The sequence below is a fragment of the Mus caroli genome, chromosome 2, assembly GCF_900094665.2.
Source record: "Mus caroli chromosome 2, CAROLI_EIJ_v1.1, whole genome shotgun sequence".
Classification (NCBI taxonomy): Eukaryota; Metazoa; Chordata; class Mammalia; order Rodentia; family Muridae; genus Mus; species Mus caroli.
In genome coordinates this window covers 96,801,912-96,814,409 of record NC_034571.1, presented here as the reverse complement: position 1 = coordinate 96,814,409, position 12,498 = coordinate 96,801,912, and the positions used below count along the sequence as shown (strand labels likewise).

At 42.2% G+C, this 12,498-nt stretch overlaps 1 long non-coding RNA gene across 1 annotated transcript; it reads left to right on the top strand.

Annotated features, from left to right (window-relative positions):
- Positions 1-631: 631 nt before the first annotated feature.
- Positions 632-3,500, top strand: LOC110289705. The gene is made up of 3 exons (XR_002377367.2): positions 632-782; positions 1,075-1,184; positions 3,240-3,500. It is a non-coding gene; the product is annotated as an uncharacterized LOC110289705 (long non-coding RNA).
- The last annotated feature ends 8,998 nt before the right edge of the window (positions 3,501-12,498 follow it).

The window sequence follows — 12,498 nt, the reverse complement described above, 5'->3', positions numbered from 1 at the left end:
GCTTCTGAATTCATGGCAGGATTCTGTCCTATTGAACCCAGTTAAGTTGAAAAGATCAAAGTCCAAAGTTTATTCACCCCCACAGTCTACCAAACATTCTAGCTGAGCAAATCAGAATAAGGTCAAATACTGGTTGTTTATTTCATGATGTTGTGGTTCCCGGGGGACTTCCAGCTGTGCCTTACATGGTGACAGGGGATTGCAGCATATCACTAAGCCTGAGGAAAGATCAAAATTCAAATATGGTTTCAATTAAATGCATATCTGATGCATCATCACAAAGCTAACAATCATAAATGAAAACATTATTTAGGGACTATTTGTAGTCAAGAGCCCTTCTATTTACCAAGCATGAGTTTCTCTGGAAATATATATCTTTAAAAATGTTCAAACTGTTTCTCCTTAACTTCAAGGTCAAGTAACCAATGTCTAGAAAGCTATCAACTCTGCAATCTAGTTTGAGAATTTTTCTCTTTTAAAAATTGGATGGAGCTTTGCTCAAATGCCAGTTCTCAGTTGGATTTCAGTTCTGCCTCATTATGTGTTGGAGATTGGCACCAATGCTTTGAATCTGCTTGTCCAGAAGCTAAAGGTCCTTGTGCTCAACTGGTTTTTGATCTGTCAATAAGGATGCCAGTGGCCAATGGTTGGGTACGGGGGGGGGGGTGAGAGACACTTAGAGTTGTCCAGGTAAGATGCAGAAAGGAATAGGAGATCACCATGAAAAGGATGGGATACAGGAGCAACAGTATATAAAGCCAACCAGCTACATAAGATTTTGGGTAAGTTGCCACTGACCACTTCCCCAATTGGGTCTGGGGTAGCAGGGGAAGTTTTAGGAGTACCTTGCCTTTGAGTTAGCCAAGGCACTTGAAAATTAACTGGTATGTGGGTATGTGTGTGTGTGTGTGTGTGTGTGTGTGTGTGTGTGTGTGTTTTCCATTTGCTAACCCAAGATAGCTAGCTCCTGGGTAGGTGGAGAGTGGTGTAGTGAAAACTCACCACTACGATTATAGTCTGGTATGTGTCAAATGAGTTAAAGGACTTCCCAGGTCACAGTGATATCTTCTTCAGTCTCCACAGTCACATGGGCCAATTCCTACTTCCTAGTGAAATTTTACAGAAATTTGGAGACTCTAATATCTTGCACAGTTCCTATTAAGAACACTCCTGCTGAATTTCAGGTAAGCATAATGTATTCTATCTTATTCTACATCAGTTGATTCCACATCTGGGGGATTACATATCTGTTGTGTAACCTGCCCAGCTTGGGAGCAGTTCTGTATTGGCTAAGCTTTATGTAGTTCAAGTGATGAAAAAAAAATTCAACTCAAGCTTATCTATGCAGAGAAGAGAAGGTATTGACTAATACAAATCATATATCAATGAGGTGATACCCAGGTATACCTGACTAGGCACAGGTCTGAATACAGATCATTGGCAGGTCTCGTATCTTAGTTTTATCTTGTATCCTCCCCAAGTGTTAATTTTATCCCTAGATTCCATATAGCATACGATTTGTGAATTTGTTTCTTATGACTTTTCATGTCTTCCTATTCTATTATCTCTTGTAACCTTTAAGTCCTGGAGAGCCCTTTTCATATCTGCTTTTTATTCTTATCTTAAAGGTAGCTTTGTGACTTTCTGACTGGTGGGTTCTTTATTCAGCTCCTGTGACGTTTTCTTTTTCCTTCAGTTTGGATGCCACTGCCAATATTCAGGAGTTGACTTATTTTTTTCCTCATTATTCTTGCTTTCAGGAGTGGTTTCTTGTCTACAGCATATGACTCTCTGCCAAGAGGACCAGGATACTTCTGGATTTTCTATATCTTCTTTTGGGTGTTATTTAATTAAGTCCCATTTCTAGATATTTTATGGAATGCTGTAATAATAGAAAAATTGTAATAATAGAAGACTTTTTGGGGTTGGGGGTGTTCAACACAATGAAATGAAGGCAGCCTTCCAGGAAAAAAGCCATTTCAGTAGATTATCTGTGGAGAATTTCTTTGGCAACCTATCAGGCTAAACGTTTAATTTAAAGATCCATGGATTACCATGGAATCATGGGATAACAGTCCACCAACAAAAGTTATTTATCATTGTGGGAAGATATTTATGATAAATGAAGAAATGAAAAGAGTAAGTTATTATTAAAATATGCATGTATATAATATTTATATATGATCTCAATTTATTTGAGGTCTTCTGTATCTAGGGAAAACATAGATATAAATAAAATAGAAAGATATATAGCAAAATGATACAAATATTAACACTCTATTTGTCTAAAGATGGTGGGATTTGTGACATTATTATTTGCTTTTCTCCATTTTCTAAGGCATGTGAAGTAAGGATATATAGGCTTTTAGGAGAGCAGTCTATCACTGAGCTGAAGGCCCAGACCCTACATTTTAATAAAAATATTTCTAATTACATTATTTGTTTACAATTGTGGCACATTTGTTTACATGTGGTGCATGTGTCATGTTGCATGAGTGGAGGTCAGAGGACAACTTATGGAGTTGGTTCCTTTCTTCTGGGTCCCAGGGATGGAACTCAAGTTGTCAGGCTAAGCCAGTAAAGGTGCTCTTACTTTACTCGCTAAGCCTTGAGATGATGGTCTACTGTTTTGTTTTTGTTTTTATTTTTTGAGATAGGTTCTCACTATGTAGCCCTGGTTGTTCTGAACTCATTATGTAGACCAGGCTGGCCTTAAACTTATAGAGATCTGCCTGCATATGCCTCCTGAGTGCTGGGATTAAATGTGTACATCACTATGCAAGTTTGAAGTGCAAACTTAAGGGTTCTTTAGAAAGTCAGTTGTGTTGGATGGTGTTTTGCTGGGGCAAACATGTGAAGGCACGTTTAGCTGAAGTAGACTCAGGTGAAAGGCTAAGGCAGACTGGTGAAGAAATGTTTACCTGAAGCAAACACAGGTGAAAGGATGTTCTGCTAAAGCAAGCATGTGAAAGGACATGTGATGAAGGATTCTTTGCACCAAGAAACTTCTGGTGTGTGCTGCAGTTTCTTGCCACTTCTGCGGACTCTGGCTGACAAGCAGAATGATGTCAGCAGAGACAGAAGCACGTGCTGAGGCAAGACATGTGGACGATATGTGATGTTTAGAGGGTATAAATAGGACTGATGGACAGTGATGGAGGCTGAGCTTGGCTTGCTTAGAGATATAGCTGTGCAAGGCTTGTTGGTCTCTCATCTTTGCTGAATTTTTTTTCGCTCAGAGAGGCACAGTGGAGAACTTTTCCAGCCATCGCTCCCTGGTCCCTCCTGCTGACCTGTGTGGAGGCTGAGGCCTGGCTGTTCTTGCTAGGTCATGCTACTGCTGCTGCTGACCCAACTCTACTGAATTGGATTGCTGATATTTCCATGAAGTATTTGCGACTGAATCGAACTGCTGCTGCAGACCTGTGAACTTAACTGCTGATTTTCTGACAACACAGATGGGAATTGCTCCAAAGAACCATTTCTAAACAGGTCCATTTCCCTCGTATTCTTTCTTTTTCACTACCTCTGGTGGGCTAAAACGAAGGTTAAAGCATTTAAGAACCATCATTAAAAATAAGTTTTGAAAAAATTAATTACAATGCCTGGCTCCATTCTGATTCTTAAAAGAAATATTTTTAGTGAGATTAAGACATTTCTGCCTCCCAGGAGCAGCAGCTGCAACTCCAGGAGTGATGCGGCCACAGTTGTGTGTCTACCTCCCTACGGTTGTCTTCCCTTTCACTTGAGACTAGCAAGTTCTAACTGATCCCTCCAGACTCTTGTTGGTTTTATAAGGCTTTTCTGGGGCTGGGAATTATCCCTTACCTTTCACCATACAAGAATGAGCCTCAATACTTGAAAAAAAGTTAAGACTTTTGTTGAAGAAGAATCAAAAGTGAGAGGGCTGGAGATACAATTTAATGATGGAGTGATCACTTAGATTCACCAGACCTTGGGTTCCATCCCCAGTACCTCAAGACAAACCAAAGCAAAGCAAAATCAAACAAAACCTTATTGCTGTGCATAGGAAGGGAGGCATCCATCCCCAGGGCTGTGTGTTAGTCAAAACAGGTATCACGGGTCATTGACTAGGAAACAAGTTTCAGTTAGATTTGAGGTTTTGGCAAACAGGGGTCACTCCAAGTCATGGTTCCAACCAGTTGAAACTCTTTAGATGCGGTTATGATGGAATGCCATATGATCTTCAGTTGTGCTATTTCCTAGACAACTGTTACTCTAAGAGGGTGTTGTCCCCTTATGCCTCTTCACAGGCAAAACTACTTTCCCAGTAAAGCAGTGTGTGCTCTTGAGCCAGGCCTTCCTCTGCCCCTGGAGAGCTGTGCTCCTCCTGAAGCCATCTCAAGCCCTGTGTTATCTACCATTTCCTGGGCTCTGCTCTGATATATGGTGGTCCTCCTAATACCAGACTCCTAGTGCTTGCCTCAGACGAGGGCTGAGATCTAGTCTCCATCAACATTTCAGTTTTCTCTAAACTTCAAATGTAAGTTATGGCTCAGGCTGCCTCACTCTGTGCTCACAAACTTCTAGTGCTCCAGGAGAAAGGCGGGTGTGCACAAAGTTTAGCTGTACCGATGCTGTTGCTGTCTGTCATTTCCTATGTACAGCTGTTCACAGGTGCAAAGGGGGGCTAAAATGGTTGGGAGCAGATGGTTTGGGTTTGGGTTCTTCTTCTTCTTCCTCTTTTTTTCCTGTTTCTATATTTTAAAATATGCATCTTGAAAGAGAAGCAAAGAATAACTTGGCTTTGGTCCTACAATTTATGGGCTGACAGACTATCATTTTTTATGGTATATATAATTTTTTGTGGTTACATATAATATATTTTAAAATAGTTAAGTCATGGGAAGGTCTTGCTGGTATGTTGGAGAGGCAGCAAAGAACAGAATAGAAGGAGAACATGTGCTTTTGCTGGTAACCAAACACACACTTCCCCTTTGCTTGTCTGCCCAATGCAAGGCTTTTGACCATGTGTCTTGCTGAATTCCCAGATCCTGTACCTGAGACCCACACTGCTGAGTCATGCTTCCAACCTTGATTCTCTCTAGGGGATTCAGTGTATTTTGGGCACTGTCTTAGTTAGGGTTTTTATTACTCTGATGAAATGCCATGACCAAAAAGCAAGTTAGGAAGGAAAGGGTTTATTTTATTTTTTATTTTTATTTATTTATTTTTTTAATTTTAATTTTTGTTGTTGTTTTTTCAAGAGAGGGTTTCTCTGTGTAGCCCTGGCTATTCTGGAACTCACTTTGTAGACCAGGCTGGCCTTGAACTCAGAGATCTCTGCCTGCCTCTGCCTCCTAAGTGCTGGGATTAAAGGTGTACTGCCCGGTGGTAAGGGTTTATTTGGCTTACACCTCCATATTGCTGTTCATCACCAAATGAAGTCAGGACAAGAACTCAAACACGGGAGGTACCTGGTGGCCGGAGCTGGTGCAGAGGCCATGGAAATGTACTGTTTATTGGCTTGCTCCTCATGGCTTGCTTAGCCTGTTTTCTTATAGAACCCAAGACAACCAGCCCAGGGATGGCACCACTCACAATGGCCTGGGTCTTGACCCACTGATCACTAATTGAGAAAATGTCTTACAGCTGGATCTCACAGAGGCATGTTCTCAACTTTGGATCATTTTTTCTCTGATGGCTCTAGCTTGTGTTAAGTTACACAAAACCAGCCAGTATAGGCACCTTCTGTTTGAGGTGGGGAGCAGTGGCCTTAGTCTTTTTTGGACACCATGATACTTTACCCATGACTATCCATCATACTATACTCCATGACTGACTATTACCACAGACACTCAGATAACAGGAGCACACGTTTGAGTAGTTTGTGTCGGTACACAGCAAAGTACCTTTCTGCTACATAATCAGCTCCATGAGTCAAGACTTGGGCTCTCAGGGTTTCTGTTCACAGACCAACAGACAGAGCAATCTCTAGGTCTAACAGTGTGAGCCTGCAGTGAGGTAGCAGCATGTTCAAAACACCACCAAAGTGGATAAACTCAGGCCCTGTAAGGATGACAGTAGCTGATGTTTACCAAGCACGCGACTGATTATACAGTAATGAGAAAGCCAGAAGCATAGGTTGATGGTCAAGTGATTTCATTCCTCAGGACAATGATATGGGATAAGTTTAGACTGCTCAGTGTCCGGGAGCTTTGGAGTTTTCTAAGTACTGACATGTGAAATCTCATTATACATAGATAGTTTAAGGGACGCCTACAGCCCTTTCTCAGTATAGCTCACCCGACTGCTTGTGTTTAAGACCTTCCTGCTTTTGAAAGTTCTCTCTTTATCTCTCAACTGGTTTCTGTGAAAATGGTTCAGGTGCAAGTTCAGATGTCATGTGAGTGAAGCTAGAGTTCAACTCACTTCACGCTCTCTCTTCATCTAGACACCCTGCCCTATATGTGGGATTCTTTGGATCCCATCTTGCCTCTCAGTCCATTGCCAAATACTTTATCGTTAAGGTATTGTCTGAGAAAATGCCGGTGAATGAATGCCTCAAGGAATATATTTACATTTTAGGAGGTGCATTTTTACTTTGATGCGACACTAAAATTGCAAAAAGAGCAAATCAAAGCAGTAAAGCAAGTGAACAACTGTTCACCTTTGATCTAAATTTTTGCATGTTTGCTTGCTATCTTTGTATGTGCCCAGTCATACACATACACATTATCTCTGACCCACTTGAGTCTGTAGACATCATTTTTTTTTAACCACCATAATTGACCTTTGTTTTCATGAGGCAACTGCTTTTGACATTTGGCACCATTAGGAGACGATTGCTTCATGTCACAAAGTCTCAGCATTGAATTTGTTTATGTCAGTCATTCTGGATCAGGAACGTCAAAAACGGGTCAGCAGATCCTCTTTACCTGCGAGAAATAGAGTCTTTTCCTGAACATGTTTTCTCGGGGAAAAGTCATTCTGCCACCTTAGAAGTCCAAGTCACCAGCTGCTCTTTGCTGTAGGGGAGGGAGGCTGGCTGGAGATCTTTTTCTTTCATACCTGCTGCTCAGCAAGGGTCTGCATCTCCAGCTGTCTTTTCTGGTTCCCCTTACGTCCCCCTCTCACGTGTGGTGTGGGCTCAGTAACCTCACTGGCCCTCACGAATAAATCCACTGCCACCTGTCATGCTTTCTTTCAATGCCATTATCCTGTGATCTTCCTTGACTGTGACTACAAAACATGGCTTCCTACAAAGCCAGGTTCTGGGTGGGCAGGAGGTGACCTAATGTGGGAAGAATACTCTAAGCATACAGGAAGCTCACCTTAGCGCTGCCTGTCTACTTTGGTGCAAGCAGAGAGCAGTGAAAGAGTTCTGATTTTATCTCCAGGGCCTTGTCTAAATTCTGACCTCATCACTAATTGTGGACGTGGCTTTGGGAGGTGAAGATCATTAGACTCATAATTAAATAGGTTAATACTGGAAACCCCCTGTAGCCTGGTCATAGTTGGAACAATATACATTTTTGTTAAACTGCTCTGAAAGGAAAATTCATGGTGTGGGAAAGTTTGGGCTGGCACATAGACAGTTCATTACAATGTGACCTTGTAGCTGTGCATGCAGCGGCCAGAGGCAGTCTCTTAGCTAGAGTGTTCCCTACAGAGATACATACAAAGTAATATCCTAACATAAAACTGGTTAGATTTTCTAAAGAGTAGAAATAGCCTATAAAAGACTCATATGGGAGAAAGAGCAATGACAATTCCTGTTAACTGAGAATACTCACAACTGATTCTCTTAAGTATTTTCTCCATAGCGCTCACAATAGTTCCAGTAGCTTAATGTGGCTGAAGTTGCCCATATCCTGGCAACATCTGACTCCCCATATCCTTTTACAGTAAAATGTTTCAGTTTTGCTAAACATGTGATGAGCTAGTGAGTACAGGTCCCAGTTTCCTACATTCTGGCCAGTGGGAAGGAGTGGAAGAAGAAATGAAGTGTGCGGTTTCCAGGCTGGTCTCTGCAAACGACTGGGCATGTGTGTCTTTGACCATGTTTCCGGTGGTTGGCATGCAATGAGCATGTGATCTGAACCTTGGACTAAGAGATGGACCGATTGAGTTAAGGACGGCTGGATTGCCTGGAACCTTCTGGCTCTGAGACATTTTGTGTGAGGGAACGAAACATTGACAATGTGTTTAAGCAATTTTATTTTGTTGTTCTTTTTGGTATAAGTTATAACTAATGTAGAAGGTGTTTTGAGCTCCACTTAAATGGAAGTTTAGACTAAGTAGCTTGGCTGAGGCAATATAGCTCAGTAAGTAAAGTGCTTGCTTTGAAAGCATGAGGATCTGAGTTCAATACCCTGAACCATGCTTTTATTTAAATTAATTAACTAATTAATTAATTTAATGTATGTGAGTTCATTGTCATTCTCTTTGGACACACCAGAAGAGGGTATCAGATCCTATTACAGATGGTTGTGAGCCACCATATGGTTGTTGGTAATTGAGCTCAGGAACTCTGGAAGAGCAGTCGGTGTTCTTAACCACAGAGCCATGTTTTATGAGGCCAAGTGTGGAGGCACATGCTTGCAATCCCAGTGCTAGGGAGGCAGAGACAGATAGATGCCTGGGCCTTATTCAAAGAGTTCCATGCCAGTGAGAGATCTCATCTTGAAAAAGTGAGCTGGAGAATTGGCTTAGTACACAAGGAGGCTTGCTCAAGCATAAGGACCTGAGTTCAAATTCCCAGCACCTATATAAAATGTAGGGTATGGCTGCTCTTTCTTGTAATATCAGCCTTGGGAGGCAGAGCCACGAGGATCCTGGGAGCTTGCTGGTCCACCTAAGGAAATGGTGAGTTTTGGAGTCCATGAAAGACCATGTCTTAAAAGAAATGAAGGGGAGAAAAATAGATAGGGCAAAATATCCTCCTCTAACCTCCATATGTGCAAACATGAGTACATGCATCCACACTCCAATACACATGCAACACACACACACACACACACACACACACACACGCATGTGCTCACACACATTATACACAAAACAGAACAAAAAAGTTGTTTCTTGTCTGCAGTGCACATCCACACACCTACACACCTAGGACTAAATAACTTGTCTGAGATCATGAATTTTGTAAATGGTTAGGACCCACACCCAGTGCTCTGACACTAATGTGGGATTTACCAGGTTCCTTGCTACTTTGCTTCTCCCAGTCCGTGAGGCACCACAGTACACCATTAATGAAGTCAGGCTTTCAAAGAAAACTGGAAGAAACTTTGCTTCTCAAAGTCCTGTTGATCTGAGTTTATGGAAATAAAGGACAGAGACACTTGTTCTCCCACAGACTAGCTATGACCAGTGGCTTCACACAGGATCTTTGTTTTTATAACCAACTGTTTATGTTTTTATAGATACCTCCCTCATGTTGAATACTCCACCCAACACTGGGGTTTGAATCCAGCATATGTGCCTTGCATATACAAGCAAGTGTTCCTACTGAGTTATATCCTGTCCTCTCAGTCTGTACTCAATTTGTTGATTTGCCAGTGATGTTGATTTTCTGGTTTCTGCATCTAGAGTTCAGCCCAGGGCCATGCACAGGTACACCACTTTACAATCAAAATACCTCAGACACTGGAAAAACAAGACAAAACAAAAACACAACCAACCAAACAACTCTAAGCTAGGCACACCATCCCAGCCATTAAATGTGGCTGTCTCACATGGCAGTTGAGGATGGCAGCTGATAGGAGGACGGTGACTAAGCAGAAGGAGCCAGAGCCAAAGTTAATTAAGCACAGAGGTCCTGGCAAATCCAACAAGGGTGCACCTCGGTTATAGAGAGATGTCTGCTTGCTCTCCCAGTCCGTGAGGCACCACAGTACACCATTAATGAAGTCAGGCTTTCAAAGAAAACTGGAAGAAACCATTTCAGATCTCCATGATGGGTGAACCATAACCCCCATTCTTGGTGTTGTATGTCATGCCTGGTAACTCTTCATGATTGAACAACGGCTCCTTCTTATTGCCTCTTGTGCTCGGGCTTGTGGCTTTCCTGGGTATGCCTGTGTTTGCCCCTTCCTATCACACACACCTGCTCAGTTTAGCTTTGTCGGTCTTTCCTCACAGACAAAAAGCTTAGGGCGTGGCTGCAAGTTGTGTGAATTCTGTACGGCTGAGGTGGTGGCTGAATGTAATATGAGAAGAATATCTCCATTCTGAGGAATTCAATAAAATATATAACTCAATTTGATTCTGGTTGGTTTTGAAACAAGGTCTCAAGTAGCCCGGGCTGATCTGGAACTTGGGTAGCTTTGGACTCCAGATCACCGGACCTCTACCTCTTTAGAGATAGGACTGCAGTCATGTGCCACACCTGGCTACATTCTGAAGTATCTAATACAATGTGTAAACTTAGTAATGTCTAGAATGTATCTCCCCACCTTTTAAATCTTATTACCAAACCATCCTCTGAGAGCCAGTGGGTGTAAGCTTGGCTCAGTGTTCCAGAGAATATGTTGCTGGAGCCTGAACATGTTCAAATAATCTGAACCAAAGGTCACTTCTGAAAATAAATCTCCAAGAAACAAACGTGAATACGGGAAGTAAGTACACTGTTATAGTAGAAAAAATAATGTTCATTGTAAGGGGATGAGCAAACAAAGAACCCTGCTTTGCAAATTGCGTAACTGTGGGGAGGGAAATTATATGTATTTTAAGATATAGAAATGAATTGGGAAAAACTTCATTCTGGAATGCTAAGTGCGAAAGCAGGACACGGGGCTGAAGGCGTGGTTCATTCAGGTGGTAGAATGCTTGCCTGGCAAGCACAAAGCCATCCTCAGGACAGCATAGACCAAGCATCATAACACACACCTATAACCCCAGTTCTAGAGAAGTGGAGGGTGGTGCTTTCAATAAGGGATACCCTACACAGGCTCATGTAGTTGGTGGTGGTGTCTGGGGGAAGCTCAGGAGGCTGAGCCTTGCGGGAGGAATTACGTCATTGGGGGTGGGCTTTCTGAGGGAGGAAGAACGTCACTGGGGGTGTGTGCTTTGAGACTATGTACCTGCATTCCTCAGGCAGTTCTTTTTCTGATGTGATCTCTCAGTTTTCTGCTCCTGCCTCAAAATGCCTGCTTCTTGCCAGTGCTCCCCAGCCCCTGCATTATCGATTCTTATCCCTCTGGAACCGTAAGTCAAATAAATGATGTCTTCTGAAAGTTGCTTTTGGTCATGGTGTTTTATCTCAGCAACAGAAAAGTAACTGATGTGAGAGTCACGAATACCAGAGGTTCGATGTCATCTGCAGCTACAAAGAGATTTAGAGGCCAGTCCGGAACACTTGAGTACGTGTCTCAAAAACAAACAAAACTAAGAAAAGCATATTAAGCTGGACAGTGGTGGCGCATGCGGTTAATCTCAGCACGTGGGAGGCAGAGGCAGGCGGATTTCTGAGTTCGAGGCCAGCCTGGTCTATAGAGTGAGTTCCAGGACAGCCAGGACTACACAGAGAAACCCTGACTCAAAAAACCATCACCCCCATCATCCAAGGCACACACCCCTCCCTTCTTTACCTCTGCTATTGAGGAAGGAAACTTTACCCATAGAGATCCCCCAACTGAATGTCTAATCTCTTCTCTTGGCCATTTAAGCTGGGTTTTAGATGTTCTGATATCAGGATTAATAACACTATGGTTCGTGCCTGTGTATTTTACTTCATTGAGCTCTGAACAATCAGAGAATAGCGTTTCCGAAACAGCAACTTTATTCAATGCCAACAAAATACTCCTGTTTATATGAATAAAACAGGATCAAGCTGGTCTGTTGAATTCAGTGCTTGGAATTACCTTGATTCACAGGGAACAGGTTTCAACTACTTGAAGCTATAGGAGATGTTTAGAGGTATCTCCACCTAAACTATGATTTGCTTGTAATCCTAAAAATGATGGGTAGGAATTCTGCTTAGGTAGCCAGTATAAGTTCATCGCCACTGTTGGAAGCACACACCTTATTTTAAAACGCAAGACACGACAAGATCAGAGCCTCCCTGATCTCTCCATTCTTTTTGTTCCCGTGGAAATAACTCTTTAGGGATCTAAGGCAACAGTGACAGAAACAGAGAAGAAAGAAAGAAGGAGACAAAGGATGAAGGCGAACACATGACTCAGGCCTCTTTTATTTCCCTTGTTCAGGTGTATTCTAGCTACAGAGAAAAGGTCTGCTTTGCTGCTGCTCTCAACAGTGGCTTAACGGGCAGCAGGCTCTGGAGATGAGTGGACAGGCCTGGAGTTTTGATTGTGTCTGTCGGTTATTGTTCAACTTTGAGCAATTCTTTATTTACCCTTCTGTGCCTCAGCTTCCCAGACCATTTAATAATCGCAATATTAGTATATAACATACAGTGTTGGTGGATCAACTAAGCAAATATGTTATAAAAAAAAAAACCCTAATAGTTGAACAGTCTCTGACGTACAGGAAGTACGCAAGGAGTTCTAACTTAAAATTGGTGTCACA